Source organism: Rhinoderma darwinii, unplaced genomic scaffold (assembly GCF_050947455.1).
Source record: "Rhinoderma darwinii isolate aRhiDar2 unplaced genomic scaffold, aRhiDar2.hap1 Scaffold_495, whole genome shotgun sequence".
NCBI lineage: Eukaryota > Metazoa > Chordata > Amphibia > Anura > Rhinodermatidae > Rhinoderma > Rhinoderma darwinii.
This window is the reverse complement of record NW_027464042.1, coordinates 1-20071: the sequence shown is the minus strand read 5'-3', so window position 1 is coordinate 20071 and position 20071 is coordinate 1. Positions and strand designations below refer to the sequence as shown.

Sequence of the window (20071 nt, the reverse complement as noted above, 5' to 3'; positions counted from 1 at the left end):
TTACAATAAAACCAACTTTTGTACAAATGAATAACAATAAAATCAATATTTCATTGCATTACATTACATAAAAGGGACATGGTGGCAAATCTTTATATGTTGGAGTTCCATTCTTTCACAAACCATTTATTTGGAAGGGTGGCATTTCTTTTTTTGTCTAATAAATAATAAATGTACATTTCGCTAAAACAAAGACCTAAAACATCATCAGTAGATAAAACATCGTGCTTAAAAATCAGGATGTTCCTGGCCTTCCATAGAGCTTCTTTGGCGCAATTCATCGTCTTCCACGCTATTATCTTTTGGCTCGCGGTTGGGCATCCAAATAGTCCATATAAAATATCTTCATAATTCAAGTCTTTCAGGTCTGCCATCTTTGCCAAAAGAGGGAATATTTTTTTCCAAAATTCCTTCGCAAAATCACACGTCCAAAAAATGTGTCGAACCGTTTCCTCGGCCTGGCAGCCTTCCCTCGGGCAGACGGCAGACCTCGCGAACCTCCTTCTGTATTGGAATGCCCGGCATGGAAGACATTGATGAATGCAGCTCCAGGCCAGGTCCATCTGTGTATTAAAAAGATAAAACACATTAATAATTTTGAAGATAAAAGCACTTCGTTCCTCATTAAAATTCTCAATCCTGCTGACCGTCTCACTTTCTCTTAGGTCTTTAATTAACTTTTTACTATTTTTCAGCTCATTTACATTTTTTCCCTTCAGGTTGAATAAGGTCACTATCTTTTCTAAAATCACATAGTTTATTGAGAGTTTAAAAGCGTAAGGTGAGGATAAAACAATGTTGAACCACCCAAACCTTCGCATTAAAAACCCTGTATTAAAACGTAAAAAATAGGACCAATAATGTTCTTTAAAAAGGGAATTAAAACAGAAACTGAAGAACTTGATTAAAAGAAACCTGTTAAAATTCGGAAAATCTTTGCCACCCTTCGGTTTGGATTTCATCACAATCTCTCTTTTTAGTTTCTCCATTCTGGAACTCCAAAAGAAGGTAAAACATGCTTTAGTAATTTTTTGCAATAAAACCGTGGGGGGAGGGAAAACCATACTTAGATATAAAAGCAGGGGTAAAATGACCATTTTAATAATTAAAACTTTTCCCTCCATGGTAAGTTTTCTCATGTTCCACATACATATTTTTTGATTTACCTTCTGCGCCACCATGTCCCAACTGATAAAACCATTATCGCACTCACTGAAGGAGACACCTAAAATTGTAATATTATCTGACACAGGGACGGGTATGTCTCTAAAAGCCATGCTTCCTATATTTAAAATATTACTTTTGTCGAAGTTCACCTTAAAACCGGAAGCACAGCAATAAAACTCAATTTGTCTGAGGGTTCTCTGAAGCGACAGGGTGTCCCTGCAAAAAACCGCTACATCGTCCATGTACCCCACTGCTTTAGCCTCTATGCCGCCACCCCCGGGCAGGGGGACTCCACGTATTAACTTATCGCGGCGAATTGTACACAGTAGAGGCTCTAATGCGCAAATAAAAAGCAGTGGGGACAAGGGACACCCCTGCTTCACCCCTGAGTTTAAAATCACGTCCTGTGTCTTAAAACCATTCACTAAAATTTTGCTTGTGCAATCTTTATAAAAGGCTTTAAGTGATAATAAAAATCCTTCAGGTATACCCATACGCTCTAAAACCTTAAAAAGATAAAAATGAGAGACACGGTCGAACGCCTTCTCGAAGTCTATAGATAAAATGGCTAATTTACCTCTTCTAGACCTCGTGTCCTCAATTACGTCTTTTATCAGGTTAAGATTATCCCAGATGCTGCGGCCTGGCACCCCACACACCTGGTTAGAGTGTACAATGTGGGGTATTATGGCTTTTAATCTATTTGCGCACACTTTTGCCATTATTTTATAGTCGCTATTCAGAAGGGTTATTGGTCTCCAGTTCTTCAAAACTGCGATGTCACCTTTCTTATGTAGCAGGGAGACCTCACCCTTCCGCCAGGACTTAGGCAGCATCTTGGAATTAAAAACTTCATAAAAAAGGCTAAAAAGATCCTCTTTTAAAATGTCATAAAATTTGACATAAAACTCACTGGGTATACCGTCCGGTCCGGGAACTTTTCCGGCTTTAAAACTCTTTACCGTTTCTAAAACCTCCTGCTCCGTCAGCTCCTGTAATAAAAAATTCTGGGAGACAGGGTCTAAAACAGTAGTAATCTCCTTCAGTGAGTCACGCATAAAATTATGATCCACAGTTTTAACACTAAAAAGGTCAGCATAAAACTCATGAACTTTACTTAAAATACCCTGTACATCTGACACACCTTCAATATTTTTAATAATAGCCTTTTTATTGTTAATTTTTTTAAAAAAGTACCTGGAGCAGGTCTCATTCTCCTCCACATGCTGAATTTTGGAACGGAAAATTATTTCTTTGCCTTTCTGCTCCAGGCACTGAGCTATTTCTTTTTTTAAATTAGTGATGTCAGTTTTAACGTCAATTTCATTATCTCTCATCTTGTACAGGGTCTGCAGACGGGTGCTGAGAATTTTAAAAAAAGCATGTTTTTCTCTGGCTTTCGCCACGCTCTTTTTAATAAAAAATTCCTTTATTCTTTTTTTCATTTTCTCCCACCATGCACTGATGGGAGTACGCATGTCTCTCCCCCGCCTGCATTTTTGGTAAAATTCAATAAAATCAGTAAAAACCTGTGGATCATCTAAAAGGGAAACATTTAACTTCCAGGACTTCTTACACACCGGTTTATTAAAATCACGCTTTACATAAAATGATAAAAGCTTGTGATCTGAAAAAACATTAGTTAAAACTTCACAATTAAAAGGCAGTACATTCTCATTACAAAAAATAAAATCTATCCTGGAGCTACAGGTGGCGTTGCTCCAGGTAACGCCGGCTTCCTCTGGGCTGCTCCTATTACATTCTTTGTACACATCAGTTAATTTAAAATCATTTACAATATCTTTGAGCAGTCCAGAGGTCTTATCGTAATTCCTACTTGTAGCACTGGTAAGCCGGCGTTCCCCCCTCAGGATACAGTTAAAATCACCTGCGAGGATAAAAGGCTCAGTTGTATTAATAAAAAGAGGTAACATTTCTAGCATCTCTGCTCTCTCATTTTTGTCAGGTGAGCCGTAAAAATTTAAAAACTGCCATTTTACGCCGTCAATAAAAGCTTTAACCAATAAAATACGTCCTGGAAGAATCTCTTGGATAAAATCAATAAAAACGTTTCCCTTAAAAAGAATGGCGACCCCTGCTGATCTGGATTCGTTAGATCCAGACCAGACTGATGGACCATACTTCCAATCCTCTTTGTATTTATGGTACTTCATTGCATGGGGAATGCCGCACTCCTGCAGGAAAAAAACAGAGGCTGCCAGGCCAGATAAAAAACTGAAGAGAGCAACCCTTCTGACTTTGGACTTGGCGCCCCTCACGTTGAGGGAGATCCCCTTTATTTCAGACATCGTGGAGATTTGATTGTGTTAGTCTTGATTTTAAAAAAATAAATAATCGTGTTACTTAAAATCAGACTTGGCCTCCACCAGCAATACCAGAAATCTCGCTTGAACTCAACTCCCCGCCCTCGTCTGACTCTTGCGAGAAAGGGGATGACTCAGGAGAGGAACTACCTTCAGTGAGCGTCGAGCCAACAGCCCTCATCTCGTATACAGGGAGCCCAGATTCACACAGCCTTACCTGGGTCTCTAACGGCTGACCATATAGGTCTGTATCGGGTGGGTCCCCCAAGGGCCCCGCCGCTCCCCCCTGAGGCCGTGCAGGCCGTGCAGGCCGTTCTAGAGGGGGAGGTTGCGCACATGGCGGGGTGTCGGTTGGCTCGGGGGGAACAGCGCCCACCCTCCTCACCAGTAACGACGAGGGGGTGGTCCTAGGAGGAGCCTCACTTTGCTTTACGGACGTATCCATTTGCTCCTCCCCTGTCACCCCCCTACCGGCACGCTCCTGTTTACCCTTTTTACGGGGACCCACTTTCAGCCAACCTTCCTCTTCAGACTCCGTATCTAGAGACCCAGGATTGGGAGCAGGCCCGGCATCCACTGAGCAACCAGCACTCTGGGATGCCTCAGTTATCTCACTGGCCTGCCCCTTCTCAGCCTTACGTTTGGCTTGGCGTTTTTCCTTCGCACTGGACTCCCTTCTCTCCTCTGAGGCTGTTGGCTGTGAGGTACCTGCTTTGGCTCCAACAGACCGTACCCTTGAAGCCCAGGTACCCCGCTGCTCCTTTGCAGCACTGGCTTGTTCCTCTCCCTGAGGGCGGGGCTGGTCCGCTGGTGGAGCACGTGGGGGCGCCCCGGGTTGCTCTTCTTCTCCGCTTCGGTACCTATGAGGACAAGAAAAATACAAGTGACCAGTTTTTTGACAAAAGTTGCATTTTTTTTCTTCTGTGCACTCCCTTATATTGTGCTCTTTGCTTCCACAGTTTCTGCAGGTGACATCGCAGTTAAAACTGGTATGTCCATAGGTACCGCAAGCCCTGCAGAAGTTTGGCATCCCTGAGAAGTAGAGGTCGCCATTCACATTTCCAATTTTAAAACGAGCCGGTGGTAATCTCGTTTCTTGGGTGGAGGGGTCCTTAATCAGCGTAACTAAAAACTTCCATTTGGCGGTCCACACTCCACACTCGTTCATCACTTTCCCCAGGAGTTTGACATTTTTGAAGTAGGCAGCTAGAAATGCTGCCACTTCCATATCTCTCACATATGGGGAATACATTTTAATCACCACGAGTTTGGTTATTTCAAATTCATGCTCTACTACCTTGACTCCCGCTGCTACGAGTTCACCTTGTTTCCTCTCAGCTCGGTCCATAGCATCACGGAGTATTCCTTCTCCCATGAAGGTGACATCGTAGATTCCTCGCTTCGGGTAGTCCTGGATAGCCAAGAGCTCGTTCTTGTGGACCGCCAGCAGATCTTCCAAAATGGCGTGGACTAAAAATTTAATACCACGGGGACCGCCTCCACCCTCTGCCACGATAAATCGTGCAGAATTCTTAAGCCGGGCGTACACCGGCACCGCATCGGGTTCGCCTGCCATTAGCGTGGCCAGGTCGAACCGCACAGCTTTCGCTGCGCCCCTTGTCTTACGGAGACCAAGGGGCTGGGGGGGATCGCAACTCGTTGCTCAGGACTAAGCCTCTCTCCCAAATAGCAGCACGGGGGTGAAGTCCAGGCGAACCTGGACGATCCCCCGAGGCCGAGAGAGAGGGTACCTGAGCACCTTCTGACCAAAAACCTCCTGTATAAATACACTTGGTCTTAGCCAAAAGGCCGAGAAGCGATAACCCGAGCGGCCCTTGCCTTGCCCGAGCCTGTCCCATACTGCTGTTCACCCCTTGCAGCGATTGATTCAGCCTACTCCTAGGCAATTCCATGGGGCCCTGCAGGCTCACACACATTTACAGCTACTAAGCGGGAGGTGAATAAAGGCCGGAGAGGAAGCTACACAGGATTTGCTTCTTTTGCTTGCACCACAATGCAGTGCTGAAAGAGGAGGAATCTACATAAAAACGCCTTCCTGGCAACGCCCAAATGCCCTCCTGCCATGCAGATAAACACTGGCAGCGGCAGCAAGTGCATGCCCACAGCCACCCCTTGTTCCTTCACACCTTGTATCAGCTTTAATCCAGTCCAGTCCGGTGCTGCCTGCTGAGCAGCACTGACCAACACTGCCTGGGCCCAGGCTTTTATCTCTGAGGCAGGCCCCATTATGATGTCAGAAAGCTGGCTCTGGAATCCTGAGGGCTCCACTATGACACGTGCAAAGTTCCGTCTGAACTTTATATAAGACGGTGCGGCTCAGTCAGTCACTCAGTGTTGCCTGAGAGGGCAACACTGCAACAGCCGGCCGCCAGGCTGTCTTTTTTTTGCACATTTATTTGCCTCCAGGAGGCCACAAGAGGGAGACAAGGGACTGCAAAATGGAAAATAAGCATCCACCAACTTTACAGACAACTTCTCTTTGCTCCTACAACCTCCATCCTTGCACAGTTTGTTATTCTTCTAGGTAACATAGTAACAAATCCAAATTGCTGCTCTCTTTGTAGGCAAGCAAGGCTTTGTTGCAACTGCAATTCTTACTTCTTCTTGAAATGTAGGGACGACAGTACATTCCATCACATCCATGTAGTGTACACAGGTAGGTCCATTGTGGCGGGCAGGCAGGCAGGCAGGCAGGCAGGCAGGCGGGCGGGCGGGCGGGCGGGCGGCTTTAATGGCTGTTTGCTGTTCCCCTACTCCACTCCGCTATTTGACTGTGGTGCTGCATCAATCAGTGGCTGGCTCAGGTGCAGCTCTTTAACCTACCTAGGAGGGAGGGCGGAGAGAAGACAAGGAAGGTGAATGAGCTGTTCCAATGTGAAATGCCGGAAACACAGAAACACAGAAGACACACACACAACAAGAGGTGGCAATGTATTAATTAATTGCATTTAATAAATGAGCTCATTATCACACATGACTGTACAAATGCATTGTCCAACAGGTGTTGAAATAATGGGATTAAAAGGGGAGATCCCATCAGAAAGACAAAAACAATAGCAAACACAAATAGCACTTTTGGAATCTGATTTTAGTCAACACATAAGGGAAGGGTGCACCGGTCCTGGAAATACTGCAATACCAGGTCAATGCGTGGAGTGGACAGAGCAAGCTCTATTTCCATCTCCCTGTTCTAAAAATCCATTTAATATATGGTCCCCAGATAAGGGACGTATCAGATATTAAACTGATAAGAACAGATACTACACTTGATCTTAGCCAAAAGGCCGAGAAGCGATAACCCGAGCGGCCCTTGCCTTGCCCGAGCCTGTCCCATACTGCTGTTCACCCCTTGCAGCGATTGATTCAGCCTACTCCTAGGCAATTCCATGGGGCCCTGCAGGCTCACACACATTTACAGCTACTAAGCGGGAGGTGAATAAAGGCCGGAGAGGAAGCTACACAGGATTTGCTTCTTTTGCTTGCACCACAATGCAGTGCTGAAAGAGGAGGAATCTACATAAAAACGCCTTCCTGGCAACGCCCAAATGCCCTCCTGCCATGCAGATAAACACTGGCAGCGGCAGCAAGTGCATGCCCACAGCCACCCCTTGTTCCTTCACACCTTGTATCAGCTTTAATCCAGTCCAGTCCGGTGCTGCCTGCTGAGCAGCACTGACCAACACTGCCTGGGCCCAGGCTTTTATCTCTGAGGCAGGCCCCATTATGATGTCAGAAAGCTGGCTCTGGAATCCTGAGGGCTCCACTATGACACGTGCAAAGTTCCGTCTGAACTTTATATAAGACGGTGCGGCTCAGTCAGTCACTCAGTGTTGCCTGAGAGGGCAACACTGCAACAGCCGGCCGCCAGGCTGTCTTTTTTTTGCACATTTATTTGCCTCCAGGAGGCCACAAGAGGGAGACAAGGGACTGCAAAATGGAAAATAAGCATCCACCAACTTTACAGACAACTTCTCTTTGCTCCTACAACCTCCATCCTTGCACAGTTTGTTATTCTTCTAGGTAACATAGTAACAAATCCAAATTGCTGCTCTCTTTGTAGGCAAGCAAGGCTTTGTTGCAACTGCAATTCTTACTTCTTCTTGAAATGTAGGGACGACAGTACATTCCATCACATCCATGTAGTGTACACAGGTAGGTCCATTGTGGCGGGCAGGCAGGCAGGCAGGCAGGCAGGCGGGCGGGCGGGCGGGCGGGCGGCTTTAATGGCTGTTTGCTGTTCCCCTACTCCACTCCGCTATTTGACTGTGGTGCTGCATCAATCAGTGGCTGGCTCAGGTGCAGCTCTTTAACCTACCTAGGAGGGAGGGCGGAGAGAAGACAAGGAAGGTGAATGAGCTGTTCCAATGTGAAATGCCGGAAACACAGAAACACAGAAGACACACACACAACAAGAGGTGGCAATGTATTAATTAATTGCATTTAATAAATGAGCTCATTATCACACATGACTGTACAAATGCATTGTCCAACAGGTGTTGAAATAATGGGATTAAAAGGGGAGATCCCATCAGAAAGACAAAAACAATAGCAAACACAAATAGCACTTTTGGAATCTGATTTTAGTCAACACATAAGGGAAGGGTGCACCGGTCCTGGAAATACTGCAATACCAGGTCAATGCGTGGAGTGGACAGAGCAAGCTCTATTTCCATCTCCCTGTTCTAAAAATCCATTTAATATATGGTCCCCAGATAGGGGACGTATCAGATATTAAACTGATAAGAACAGATACTACACTTGATCTTAGCCAAAAGGCCGAGAAGCGATAACCCGAGCGGCCCTTGCCTTGCCCGAGCCTGTCCCATACTGCTGTTCACCCCTTGCAGCGATTGATTCAGCCTACTCCTAGGCAATTCCATGGGGCCCTGCAGGCTCACACACATTTACAGCTACTAAGCGGGAGGTGAATAAAGGCCGGAGAGGAAGCTACACAGGATTTGCTTCTTTTGCTTGCACCACAATGCAGTGCTGAAAGAGGAGGAATCTACATAAAAACGCCTTCCTGGCAACGCCCAAATGCCCTCCTGCCATGCAGATAAACACTGGCAGCGGCAGCAAGTGCATGCCCACAGCCACCCCTTGTTCCTTCACACCTTGTATCAGCTTTAATCCAGTCCAGTCCGGTGCTGCCTGCTGAGCAGCACTGACCAACACTGCCTGGGCCCAGGCTTTTATCTCTGAGGCAGGCCCCATTATGATGTCAGAAAGCTGGCTCTGGAATCCTGAGGGCTCCACTATGACACGTGCAAAGTTCCGTCTGAACTTTATATAAGACGGTGCGGCTCAGTCAGTCACTCAGTGTTGCCTGAGAGGGCAACACTGCAACAGCCGGCCGCCAGGCTGTCTTTTTTTTGCACATTTATTTGCCTCCAGGAGGCCACAAGAGGGAGACAAGGGACTGCAAAATGGAAAATAAGCATCCACCAACTTTACAGACAACTTCTCTTTGCTCCTACAACCTCCATCCTTGCACAGTTTGTTATTCTTCTAGGTAACATAGTAACAAATCCAAATTGCTGCTCTCTTTGTAGGCAAGCAAGGCTTTGTTGCAACTGCAATTCTTACTTCTTCTTGAAATGTAGGGACGACAGTACATTCCATCACATCCATGTAGTGTACACAGGTAGGTCCATTGTGGCGGGCAGGCAGGCAGGCAGGCAGGCAGGCGGGCGGGCGGGCGGGCGGGCGGCTTTAATGGCTGTTTGCTGTTCCCCTACTCCACTCCGCTATTTGACTGTGGTGCTGCATCAATCAGTGGCTGGCTCAGGTGCAGCTCTTTAACCTACCTAGGAGGGAGGGCGGAGAGAAGACAAGGAAGGTGAATGAGCTGTTCCAATGTGAAATGCCGGAAACACAGAAACACAGAAGACACACACACAACAAGAGGTGGCAATGTATTAATTAATTGCATTTAATAAATGAGCTCATTATCACACATGACTGTACAAATGCATTGTCCAACAGGTGTTGAAATAATGGGATTAAAAGGGGAGATCCCATCAGAAAGACAAAAACAATAGCAAACACAAATAGCACTTTTGGAATCTGATTTTAGTCAACACATAAGGGAAGGGTGCACCGGTCCTGGAAATACTGCAATACCAGGTCAATGCGTGGAGTGGACAGAGCAAGCTCTATTTCCATCTCCCTGTTCTAAAAATCCATTTAATATATGGTCCCCAGATAGGGGACGTATCAGATATTAAACTGATAAGAACAGATACTACACTTGATCTTAGCCAAAAGGCCGAGAAGCGATAACCCGAGCGGCCCTTGCCTTGCCCGAGCCTGTCCCATACTGCTGTTCACCCCTTGCAGCGATTGATTCAGCCTACTCCTAGGCAATTCCATGGGGCCCTGCAGGCTCACACACATTTACAGCTACTAAGCGGGAGGTGAATAAAGGCCGGAGAGGAAGCTACACAGGATTTGCTTCTTTTGCTTGCACCACAATGCAGTGCTGAAAGAGGAGGAATCTACATAAAAACGCCTTCCTGGCAACGCCCAAATGCCCTCCTGCCATGCAGATAAACACTGGCAGCGGCAGCAAGTGCATGCCCACAGCCACCCCTTGTTCCTTCACACCTTGTATCAGCTTTAATCCAGTCCAGTCCGGTGCTGCCTGCTGAGCAGCACTGACCAACACTGCCTGGGCCCAGGCTTTTATCTCTGAGGCAGGCCCCATTATGATGTCAGAAAGCTGGCTCTGGAATCCTGAGGGCTCCACTATGACACGTGCAAAGTTCCGTCTGAACTTTATATAAGACGGTGCGGCTCAGTCAGTCACTCAGTGTTGCCTGAGAGGGCAACACTGCAACAGCCGGCCGCCAGGCTGTCTTTTTTTTGCACATTTATTTGCCTCCAGGAGGCCACAAGAGGGAGACAAGGGACTGCAAAATGGAAAATAAGCATCCACCAACTTTACAGACAACTTCTCTTTGCTCCTACAACCTCCATCCTTGCACAGTTTGTTATTCTTCTAGGTAACATAGTAACAAATCCAAATTGCTGCTCTCTTTGTAGGCAAGCAAGGCTTTGTTGCAACTGCAATTCTTACTTCTTCTTGAAATGTAGGGACGACAGTACATTCCATCACATCCATGTAGTGTACACAGGTAGGTCCATTGTGGCGGGCAGGCAGGCAGGCAGGCAGGCAGGCGGGCGGGCGGGCGGGCGGGCGGCTTTAATGGCTGTTTGCTGTTCCCCTACTCCACTCCGCTATTTGACTGTGGTGCTGCATCAATCAGTGGCTGGCTCAGGTGCAGCTCTTTAACCTACCTAGGAGGGAGGGCGGAGAGAAGACAAGGAAGGTGAATGAGCTGTTCCAATGTGAAATGCCGGAAACACAGAAACACAGAAGACACACACACAACAAGAGGTGGCAATGTATTAATTAATTGCATTTAATAAATGAGCTCATTATCACACATGACTGTACAAATGCATTGTCCAACAGGTGTTGAAATAATGGGATTAAAAGGGGAGATCCCATCAGAAAGACAAAAACAATAGCAAACACAAATAGCACTTTTGGAATCTGATTTTAGTCAACACATAAGGGAAGGGTGCACCGGTCCTGGAAATACTGCAATACCAGGTCAATGCGTGGAGTGGACAGAGCAAGCTCTATTTCCATCTCCCTGTTCTAAAAATCCATTTAATATATGGTCCCCAGATAGGGGACGTATCAGATATTAAACTGATAAGAACAGATACTACACTTGATCTTAGCCAAAAGGCCGAGAAGCGATAACCCGAGCGGCCCTTGCCTTGCCCGAGCCTGTCCCATACTGCTGTTCACCCCTTGCAGCGATTGATTCAGCCTACTCCTAGGCAATTCCATGGGGCCCTGCAGGCTCACACACATTTACAGCTACTAAGCGGGAGGTGAATAAAGGCCGGAGAGGAAGCTACACAGGATTTGCTTCTTTTGCTTGCACCACAATGCAGTGCTGAAAGAGGAGGAATCTACATAAAAACGCCTTCCTGGCAACGCCCAAATGCCCTCCTGCCATGCAGATAAACACTGGCAGCGGCAGCAAGTGCATGCCCACAGCCACCCCTTGTTCCTTCACACCTTGTATCAGCTTTAATCCAGTCCAGTCCGGTGCTGCCTGCTGAGCAGCACTGACCAACACTGCCTGGGCCCAGGCTTTTATCTCTGAGGCAGGCCCCATTATGATGTCAGAAAGCTGGCTCTGGAATCCTGAGGGCTCCACTATGACACGTGCAAAGTTCCGTCTGAACTTTATATAAGACGGTGCGGCTCAGTCAGTCACTCAGTGTTGCCTGAGAGGGCAACACTGCAACAGCCGGCCGCCAGGCTGTCTTTTTTTTGCACATTTATTTGCCTCCAGGAGGCCACAAGAGGGAGACAAGGGACTGCAAAATGGAAAATAAGCATCCACCAACTTTACAGACAACTTCTCTTTGCTCCTACAACCTCCATCCTTGCACAGTTTGTTATTCTTCTAGGTAACATAGTAACAAATCCAAATTGCTGCTCTCTTTGTAGGCAAGCAAGGCTTTGTTGCAACTGCAATTCTTACTTCTTCTTGAAATGTAGGGACGACAGTACATTCCATCACATCCATGTAGTGTACACAGGTAGGTCCATTGTGGCGGGCAGGCAGGCAGGCAGGCAGGCAGGCAGGCGGGCGGGCGGGCGGGCGGGCGGCTTTAATGGCTGTTTGCTGTTCCCCTACTCCACTCCGCTATTTGACTGTGGTGCTGCATCAATCAGTGGCTGGCTCAGGTGCAGCTCTTTAACCTACCTAGGAGGGAGGGCGGAGAGAAGACAAGGAAGGTGAATGAGCTGTTCCAATGTGAAATGCCGGAAACACAGAAACACAGAAGACACACACACAACAAGAGGTGGCAATGTATTAATTAATTGCATTTAATAAATGAGCTCATTATCACACATGACTGTACAAATGCATTGTCCAACAGGTGTTGAAATAATGGGATTAAAAGGGGAGATCCCATCAGAAAGACAAAAACAATAGCAAACACAAATAGCACTTTTGGAATCTGATTTTAGTCAACACATAAGGGAAGGGTGCACCGGTCCTGGAAATACTGCAATACCAGGTCAATGCGTGGAGTGGACAGAGCAAGCTCTATTTCCATCTCCCTGTTCTAAAAATCCATTTAATATATGGTCCCCAGATAGGGGACGTATCAGATATTAAACTGATAAGAACAGATTTTTGATTGAAAAATGCTTTATTGACAATCAATCGTCATCATACAAACATTACTGCGACGCAGCGCGAGCCATGAAGCAGCAAATAATAAATAATAACAGTCGTCAAACATAACATGACAGTATAATACACAGTACAGGCTAGCCTATGCTATACATTACACCACATGCTACACTAACATTCTTGCATTCACTAAAGCCAAACAACAAAGCATTACAGACAAGTGATGGGATAGGGGAGTGGGTAGGAGGGGATAGGGAAGCGGGAAATCACAGGCCCGAAGCTTTATTGAAAGACAACACACAAGAAGGGAGAGTGGGGGGAAGGGGAGTATCAGTCCTCTTCCTCATCGACGTCCGGGCTGTCCCAGGTGGAATAGTCTCTGAGCAGGCTGTGGATCAGCCTGCGGCAGTCCTGGACGGACACACTCTCTCTCCGCAAAATCAGACGATTCCTGGCGAACCATATAGCGTCCTTAAAACAGTTCATAAGGCGCCAGGCTTCCTGGATTGCTCCATCCGTGGTATTCCCAGGAAATAGTCCATAAAGTACCGAGCGGTACGACAGTCTGTTCCTGGGAACTGAGTCCTTGAGTTCGTGTTCCAAGGCTTTCAACAGACCCTGTGCAAAGGGGCACTGCCAGAAAATGTGCAAAGATGTTTCCTCCGTGAAGGGGCACCTGGGGCAGTACCGGGTCTTGCACAGGTTGCGGGCATGCATGAATGACCTAAGAGGCAGTCCTCCCTGGATGGCCATCCATGAAATGTCCTTGTGCCCGTTGGTCAACCTGCCAGATGACACGTTAGTCCAAACAGTCTCCAACGTGTCGGCATGAAGCCCTGGAACAAACTCCAGTGAGTCCTTTGCTCTGATGTGCTTGTGGATCGTCTTAGGTTTCCACAAGTCGGGCTTAAGACCCTCCAGTTGATGCTCCCTCACAAACCGGACGACATCTCCGTAGAACCAGGGAGCGTGCCAGTTGTAAGGGAAGGAGCTGTCCCACTTATCCCAGCCAAAACCTCGCCAGAGGGGAAGGAGGAAGTAGCGGGACATGGCCTTGCCCGCAGAGCCGTTTGCTGTCCTCAGAGTCCTACGAACACAGTCACATACAAAAGCGATACGCAGCAGAGTGGGAATGTCGGGTATACCCTTCCCACCTTTGCGGGGCTCCTTGTACATAACAGTCCGCTTTACTCTGTCCATTTTCGAGCCCCAGATGAAGCGAAACACAGTCCTGGTAATGGCCCTCGAGACCGTTGCAAGAGGGGGCCATGCCTGTGCAGTGTATTGTAGCACAGGCAAGACTTCGTTACGCAGGACCATTGCTTTGCCCTCAATAGTGAGTTGTCTGAGGCTCCACAGTCCGATCCTTTGGTTGACTTTGGCCAAGCGTTCTTCCCACGACTTTAGGGCTGCACCTTCCTTACCGAACCAGACTCCCAGAATTTTGATGAAGTCCGGCTTGATAGTAAACGGGAAGGAGGCAGGAGAAGGCAGGTACCACTTTCCGAAGAGCATGGCTTCCGACTTCCCGCAGTTGACTTTTGCCCCTGAAGCGCGTCCGAACTCCTCGCAGGTCTGGACGAGTGCAGTCACCGAACTCTGGTCAGCGCAGAAGACGGTCACGTCGTCCATGTACAGCGAGCATTTGACCTCGAAGTGTCCTGGACCTGGTGCGGTGATCCCTCTGATCTCTCCATTCTGCCGGATAGCCTCTGCGAAGAGCTCTATAACACAAACAAAAAGGAGAGGTGAAAGAGGACAGCCTTGTCTAACCCCCGACGATACAGGAAAGGGGTCAGTCTTCCAGCCGTTCACCAGCACCGAGCTGTAAATGTCGCAATACATCAGGTTAACATACAAACAGAACAACCTGCCAAGCCGCAGCCTACGCAGAGCCTTACCCATGAATTCGTGAGAGACCCGGTCAAAAGCCTTCTCCTGATCCAGACTGACCAGGGCCGCGTGTGTACGGCGGCTTTGCATGTAATGCACCGTGTCCCTCACCAGGGCAAGACTGTCGGCCACCCTACGGCCAGGAATGCCGCAGGTTTGGTCCGATCCGATGATCTGTCCGATGACAACCTTCAGTCTGTTGGTCAATACTTTGGCGAGGATCTTGTAGTCCACGTTCAGGAGAGAGATGGGACGCCAGTTTTTCAGGTCACATCTCTCCCCCTTCCGCTTATACAAGATCGTGATCATGCCTTCTCTCAAGGACGGTGGCATTCTACCCTCCACCACCATCTCCTCATAGAGCTCCAGCAGGTCCGGACAGATCAAGTCCCCCAGCGCTACATAGAGCTCTGCTGGGAGACCATCACTGCCCGGGGTCCTGCCGGGTCTGAAGGATTTAGCGGCAGAGAGCAGTTCCTCCACCGTCAGGGGTACGTCCATAGCCTCCGTACCTGCAGGATCAAGATGATTAGTGATACCTGACAGGAATTTATCGGCGGCTTCGGGGTCAGTGGTTTTCCGGGAGTAGAGGCTTCGGTAGTAGTCTGTGACGACTCCCATCACCTCCTTCTTCCCAGAATGCATGTTTCCGGTCTCATCTCGGAGTTCCTTCAGGGGCGTGTGGCCGGCATGGAGTTTCCTGAAAAAGAACGAGTTACATTTCTCACCCTTCTCCAGGTTCTCCACCTTGGAACGAAAGACAATTCGCTTGGATTCCTCCTCAAAGTGCCTTTTCAGGCCCTTTTTGGCTTCCTCCAGCTCCTTCCTGACGTCCCAGCCGCATTGAAGGAGGTCTTGCAGGGATCGCAGCTGACGCTGCATCTCTCTGAAGTCTCTCTTCCTCTCACACGCCTGTTGACGACTTTTTGCCTGAAAGAAACAACGAAATTCAACTTTAACATATTCCCACCAGTCACAGGTTTTGTCAAAGAAAACTTTATCATTCCTCCAAACAATATAGGCGTCTCTAAGTTCCGCCAGTACCTCTTCTCTTTCCAGCAGGGCACAATTCAGCTTCCAGGAGCCAGGGCCGGGAGGAAAACCGTGGCCGATGGCACCCTGGAAGAGAATGGCCCTGTGGTCAGAGAAGAAGCAGGGGACCATGGAGTGCCCATGCTGCTTGACTGCCCGGGAGGTGAACACAAAGTCAATCCGAGAACGAAGTGAGCCATCGGGTCGGCTCCATGAATAGTTCACAGAGCCGATCCCCATGGAGCCCACAACGTCCTGCAAGGATGCTTCGGTTACCATCTCGATAAGCAGTTTGGAACTGACATCCAGCTTGATTGAAGTGCCGGAACTTCGTCCATCCTCTTCGATGGGGCAGTTGAAGTCCCCGGCCATCACCACTGCCCTAGTGGTGGCGAGCTGGGTCCGCAGGGTCTGGAATAGTTCCAGGCGCTCAGCCTTCATAGGGGGAGCGTACACGTTGATGAGCCTAATCGGCTCTCCCGCCCAGGAACCGTCTACGACCAACAAGCGGCCGCAGACGAGCTCCTGGACAGAGTCAACAGTAAATACGCTTCCCCTAATCAGGATGGCAACCCCTGCAGACTTACAGTCGCCCCCACCAGACCAGTAGGACGGGCCATGGGTCCACTGCCTGGCCAGATGATGGTATGACCTGGAAGAGGGGAGAGTACATTCCTGCAGCATAAATACATCACTCGACTGCTTGGAAAGAAAAGTTAGCACCATCTGACATCTAGTCCTATCTCTAACACTCCTCACATTGAGGCTAAAGATGTTAAGTTTAGCAGCCATGGGGGAGAATAAAGAAGGTTAGTGCAAACGATACACCTTAGTTACCAGTCCGGTCGGGCGGATCCTCCTCTCTGGAGCCTGGCGGGTCCGGAAGATCCAGCAGGCCCTCTGACAAAAATTGTTCCAGGATTGTAGCCACCTGGATGTCTGTTGTGAAGTCGATGACCTCAGGTTCAGACACGAGTTCCTCCACCATCTGCTCCATTTCCTCCTGCTGCGCAAGGGAATCTTCGCAGATTTCCACGACTTGTCTCTTTGAGGACTCAGCAGCTGGGCTGTCCCTCACCTTTCTCTTCCTCTGGATGGCACCTGAGGAGACAAGAGGGGGAAAATCCTCCAGGGAGAGGACTCCAGCAGCTGGAGGGGAAGATGTTAGTGCTGCTGGAGCTGGGGAGAAGGGAGGCTGGGTTGGGAGAGGTGCAGGTGACAGGACCACTGAGATGGGTGGGTAGGAGAAGGTGAGAGCCTCAGTGGGGGTGACAGGGGTTGGGGACGGGGGGGTGGGGAGGGCCGGGCGAGGGAGGGTGGGAAGGGTAGGGCGAGGGAGGGCCGGGAGAGGGGGGGGAGGGACTGTCGTCTTCTTACCATCCTTCTTTTTCCCGGTCTTCTGTGCCGCTGGAGCTCTGGCTGGGGCGGGGTTCCCTCTGGCTGGAGCTTTCGCTGCTACAGTTGCCCAGGATCGATCCCTCTTCGGGCAGTCCTTGTAAGAGTGGGCTGCTTGTCCGCAGAGGTTGCACATTGTCCGTTTCGGGCAGTCTTTGGTCTCGTGTCCTGTTACCCGGCAGTTCTTGCAGGCGTCCTCCTTGCAGTCCTTCACCGAATGACCCTTCTTGCTGCATCTCCTGCAGATCTGCGGCATGTCCGGGTAGTAGATGAGGCCGTAGGAGTTGCCCAGCGAGAATGACTGGGGCAGGTGCTGGAGGCCGTCTTCCGCGCTCGAATCCTTGTTCAGTCGGACGATTACCGACCACTTGCCAGTCCAGAAGCCGAGTCCGTTCAGGATGTGGGTGGGTTCCCTCACCACTGTGCAGAACCGCTTCAGGAGCGTGGTGATGTCTTTGCCGGGGGTGTGTGGGTTCCGCATTGAGACCGTCACCCGCCTTTCCTCTCTTTGGACAGGGCAGTTGCCCACAAAGCGAGAGAAAGGGGATTCAGGCCTCGCCGCTTTCACCATCTCCCAGTACCTTCTGCAGATGTTGATCGAAGCGAAGGTCACGAAGAACATCCCGGTCATGAAGGCCTGGATACTGATGGTCTCCGGCTTAGCGAAGCCCTGATCCAGGAGCATCTTCTGGCAGAACACTTCTTCCGTCATGTCCGGCACTCTCCCGTCCACCTCCTTGAGCTTCAGGGCCACCGTCTGCTTCATCCAGGGCTCCAGGGTTGGAGCAGCCTGGTTCGGCTTCCTGGTGGCCTGTTGGCTTGAGGAGGCTTCAGGAGGAGATGTCCTGGCCTGGGCCGGCTCACCTGGTCCATCAGCCTTCTCCTTCTGGGTGGCAGGGTTGCTGGTTGAGGCCATGGCTTCTTCCAGCTGTTCCTGTCGCTTGGGGAGGATCTTCGATAGCTCTTTCCCGAAGGGGGCGGAGCTATGCAAATCTTCTCCTTGCTGGCCGAGGTTCTTCCACGAAATTTCTTCCGCAGCGGTTCCTCGTCGAGCTTCTTCTTCTGCGGCCGAGCTTCTTCGAAGATCCCCTTCAGCAGCGGCTCTTCTCCGAAGTTCTCCTTCTTCTTCCCGGCAGCGATCTCCCGGAGCTTCTTCCTCGATGGCGGCTTCTCCCTTCTGGATCGTCGTCTTCGCTGGTTCTTCTCCGCAGTTCGTCGCCGGCTTCGTCTGGAACGCTCTTGGATCGCTAAGCTAGTGTTTATAGCCCCCAGTGGTTCTCCGAGCTATCTATCCTTACAAGGACTGATAAGAACAGATACTACACTTGATCTTAGCCAAAAGGCCGAGAAGCGATAACCCGAGCGGCCCTTGCCTTGCCCGAGCCTGTCCCATACTGCTGTTCACCCCTTGCAGCGATTGATTCAGCCTACTCCTAGGCAATTCCATGGGGCCCTGCAGGCTCACACACATTTACAGCTACTAAGCGGGAGGTGAATAAAGGCCGGAGAGGAAGCTACACAGGATTTGCTTCTTTTGCTTGCACCACAATGCAGTGCTGAAAGAGGAGGAATCTACATAAAAACGCCTTCCTGGCAACGCCCAAATGCCCTCCTGCCATGCAGATAAACACTGGCAGCGGCAGCAAGTGCATGCCCACAGCCACCCCTTGTTCCTTCACACCTTGTATCAGCTTTAATCCAGTCCAGTCCGGTGCTGCCTGCTGAGCAGCACTGACCAACACTGCCTGGGCCCAGGCTTTTATCTCTGAGGCAGGCCCCATTATGATGTCAGAAAGCTGGCTCTGGAATCCTGAGGGCTCCACTATGACACGTGCAAAGTTCCGTCTGAACTTTATATAAGACGGTGCGGCTCAGTCAGTCACTCAGTGTTGCCTGAGAGGGCAACACTGCAACAGCCGGCCGCCAGGCTGTCTTTTTTTTGCACATTTATTTGCCTCCAGGAGGCCACAAGAGGGAGACAAGGGACTGCAAAATGGAAAATAAGCATCCACCAACTTTACAGACAACTTCTCTTTGCTCCTACAACCTCCATCCTTGCACAGTTTGTTATTCTTCTAGGTAACATAGTAACAAATCCAAATTGCTGCTCTCTTTGTAGGCAAGCAAGGCTTTGTTGCAACTGCAATTCTTACTTCTTCTTGAAATGTAGGGACGACAGTACATTCCATCACATCCATGTAGTGTACACAGGTAGGTCCATTGTGGCGGGCAGGCAGGCAGGCAGGCAGGCAGGCGGGCGGGCGGGCGGGCGGGCGGCTTTAATGGCTGTTTGCTGTTCCCCTACTCCACTCCGCTATTTGACTGTGGTGCTGCATCAATCAGTGGCTGGCTCAGGTGCAGCTCTTTAACCTACCTAGGAGGGAGGGCGGAGAGAAGACAAGGAAGGTGAATGAGCTGTTCCAATGTGAAATGCCGGAAACACAGAAACACAGAAGACACACACACAACAAGAGGTGGCAATGTATTAATTAATTGCATTTAATAAATGAGCTCATTATCACACATGACTGTACAAATGCATTGTCCAACAGGTGTTGAAATAATGGGATTAAAAGGGGAGATCCCATCAGAAAGACAAAAACAATAGCAAACACAAATAGCACTTTTGGAATCTGATTTTAGTCAACACATAAGGGAAGGGTGCACCGGTCCTGGAAATACTGCAATACCAGGTCAATGCGTGGAGTGGACAGAGCAAGCTCTATTTCCATCTCCCTGTTCTAAAAATCCATTTAATATATGGTCCCCAGATAGGGGACGTATCAGATATTAAACTGATAAGAACAGATACTACACTTGATCTTAGCCAAAAGGCCGAGAAGCGATAACCCGAGCGGCCCTTGCCTTGCCCGAGCCTGTCCCATACTGCTGTTCACCCCTTGCAGCGATTGATTCAGCCTACTCCTAGGCAATTCCATGGGGCCCTGCAGGCTCACACACATTTACAGCTACTAAGCGGGAGGTGAATAAAGGCCGGAGAGGAAG

At 49.2% G+C, this 20071-nt stretch overlaps 5 non-coding genes and 2 pseudogenes across 5 annotated transcripts; all 7 read right to left on the bottom strand.

Annotated features, from left to right (window-relative positions):
- Positions 1–6617: 6617 nt before the first annotated feature.
- On the bottom strand, positions 6618–6808 carry LOC142720239 (U2 spliceosomal RNA). Its single transcript, XR_012873048.1, has one exon. It is a non-coding gene; the product is annotated as a U2 spliceosomal RNA (small nuclear RNA).
- A 1301-nt stretch (positions 6809–8109) lies between these two features.
- On the bottom strand, positions 8110–8300 carry LOC142720303 (U2 spliceosomal RNA). The gene has a single exon (XR_012873094.1). It is a non-coding gene; the product is annotated as a U2 spliceosomal RNA (small nuclear RNA).
- A 1301-nt stretch (positions 8301–9601) lies between these two features.
- Positions 9602–9792, bottom strand: LOC142720291 (U2 spliceosomal RNA). Its single transcript, XR_012873082.1, has one exon. It is a non-coding gene; the product is annotated as a U2 spliceosomal RNA (small nuclear RNA).
- A 1301-nt stretch (positions 9793–11093) lies between these two features.
- Positions 11094–11284, bottom strand: LOC142720279 (U2 spliceosomal RNA). The gene has a single exon (XR_012873070.1). It is a non-coding gene; the product is annotated as a U2 spliceosomal RNA (small nuclear RNA).
- Positions 11285–12589: 1305 nt separating this feature from the next.
- Positions 12590–12763, bottom strand: LOC142720245 (U2 spliceosomal RNA; annotated as a pseudogene).
- Positions 12764–18318: 5555 nt separating this feature from the next.
- On the bottom strand, positions 18319–18420 carry LOC142720261 (U2 spliceosomal RNA; annotated as a pseudogene).
- A 1301-nt stretch (positions 18421–19721) lies between these two features.
- Positions 19722–19912, bottom strand: LOC142720211 (U2 spliceosomal RNA). Its single transcript, XR_012873020.1, has one exon. It is a non-coding gene; the product is annotated as a U2 spliceosomal RNA (small nuclear RNA).
- Positions 19913–20071: the final 159 nt, after the last annotated feature.